Raw genomic sequence first — 2427 nt, 5'->3', positions numbered from 1 at the left:
GTGATGGCCGCGCCGCGGCGTGTCCCTGCCTCTCCGGACACCGCTCACCGAGCGCGTCCCCTCCTGCCCCAGCCCCAGGAGGAGGTCCCTGCTCAGCCCGGCCGGGCTCCTGCTGGGCTCGGGGATCCCGGGCTCACCGGCCCCGGGGCTTGTACCGGCAGCTCCCAGAAGCGCCCCGCTCCCACGGCTGCCCGGGATTCCCCAGGGACGCTGCCGAGGGGTCCCGGCAGCGCGGGGAGACGAGCCCCGGTGTTCCCAGAGCCCCGGTGCGGCAGGGGAGATTCTGTCATCGAAGGAAAGAAGCGGCCGGGCTGTGGTTGCTGCCATCAGTGAGGTCCCTCTTCCCGGCGCGGGGGTGCCTGGTGCTACTCCTGTCGCCGCAGTCCCCCCCTCATATCGCTAAGGGCCCCCCCGCGCTGCCGCTGGGACAGGAGTGATGACAGGAGGGTGAGGAGGGGGGAATGGCTGTCACCCCTCTGCTGGTGCGTGAGCCGATGCGGGCTGGAGGTATTTAAGAAACGTGTAGACGTGGCACTTCAGGGCACGCTCTAGTGCCCGATATTATTGGTTTGTGGGTGGGTGTGATGTGGCAGGGTGTTGTGCTTTGATTGGTTTTTTTGTTGTTTTTTTGTGGTGTGTTTTGTTTGGTTGGTTGGTTTTTGTCTTTGTTGTTTGTTTTTTTAAAGTTGGACTCGATGATCTCAGAGGTCACTTCCCACCAGGGTGATTCTGTGATCAGCCTCCAGCCGGCAACGGGTTCGATGGCGTCGGGGGCGTGTCCATGCAGATGAGAGCCAGCCCGCCGCGCATGACGGGAGCCCGTCCCGACGGGCCGGCGGCGGTTGCGGGGGCAGGCGGGCGGTGCGGGGGTCGCAGGCGGCGAGTGCGGGCGGGGGGCGGGAGGCGGTTTGGGCGCGTGCGTGTTTGTGGGGGGCGTGTGTTGGTGTCCGTGCGTTGTGTGTGTGTGCGTGCGTTTGTGGTGTTGTGCGTGGGGGTGTGTGTGCATACTTACCTGGCAGGGGAGACACCATGATCAGGCAGGTGGTTTTCCCAGGGCGAGGCTCATCCCCTGCACTCCGGGTGTGCTGACCCCTGCGATTTCCCCAAATGCGGGAAACTCGACTGCATAATTTGTGGTAGTGGGGGACTGCGTTCGCGCTCTCCCCTGGTCAGCGTGGTTTAATGATAGATGGATACTACAACTGTTTTCTGTCATTCACTGCCCCGTATTCTCAGCTTGTGATCCCCCGCTGTCGGTTCATGGCCCACGCTGCGGTAGCGGCTCTCTGTGTCACCGCCTCGCCCCTGCGGTCGCCGCCCTCGGCCTCCCCCACCGGCTGAGCAGCAGGACGGGCACCGGCGCTGTTGGGAGGCCCCGGGCTGAACGGGAGCGGGATACCCACTCTCCCCGGGGGAAGGGACACTGCGAGGGGCGCGGGAAGAGGAGACTGTAATGTCCCGGGGGGTAAGGGCCTGTGACCCCCCCGAGAGGGCAGGAGGGCGGCGAGTGACGCGTTCCCCTTCCTGGTGCGGCCCTGGGCACCCCGCAGCCCTGGCTGCCAAAACGCGGACCCCTGCTCGGGATGGCCAGGGCCGGGCGGAGTTTCTGTGCTTCGAGGGGCTGCGGGTCAGGGACCGTTGGCACAACCCGGAGGGGGATTTTTCAATCCCTGGATGAGACGGGTCAGCGTCACGCATCTTCGGGGGGACGGGCGGGAACACACCAGGTGGGGCAGGAACTTCCCCCTGCGGCAGCGGGACCCACCCGGGCGGGGGCTGTGCCCCAAAGGCCGGCGCCTCCCGACACGCAGAGGGGACGGGGACCTTCCCTGGCTCCTGGGTACCACCGCCCCACGGCGGGACAATGTCCCCGTGGGTCTCCCCCGGCCACCGGCTCTACGGCCAAAGCGCGGCCGGCAACCAGCCCGGCTGTGCTCGGCGCCAAACCCGCGGGGTTGGCCCGGGGGGGGGGTGTGTCCTTGGTCACTTGGGGCTTCCCCTTTGGACACAGGCCCTCAACGCCCAGGAGAGACAGCGGGTCCTGCTGGAGCGGGTGCTCGGACCCGTGAAGTGAGGTTCTGGGATTCTGAGTGTGAAACCTGCGTGGAAACCGCAAATCAAATGGGCAAATCATCCCAGGCACGAGCTGCGCCAGAACACCGGGAAACCAAGAGAACCGGAAGAGTTGTTTCTATCATTAAACCATGCTAACCAGGGGAGAGCGCGAACGCAGTCCCCCACTACCACAAATTATGCAGTCGAGTTTCCCGCATTTGGGGAAATCGCAGGGGTCAGCACACCCGGAGTGCAGGGGATGAGCCTCGCCCTGGGAAAACCACCTGCCTGATCATGGTGTCTCCCCTGCCAGGTAAGTATGCACACACACCCCCACGCACAACACCACAAACGCACGCACACACACACAAC

This window comes from Calidris pugnax, unplaced genomic scaffold (genome assembly GCF_001431845.1).
Source record: "Calidris pugnax isolate Ruff unplaced genomic scaffold, ASM143184v1 scaffold1022, whole genome shotgun sequence".
NCBI lineage: Eukaryota > Metazoa > Chordata > Aves > Charadriiformes > Scolopacidae > Calidris > Calidris pugnax.
The sequence above is the reverse complement of the archived record's forward strand: the minus strand, read 5'-3'. Positions refer to the sequence as shown.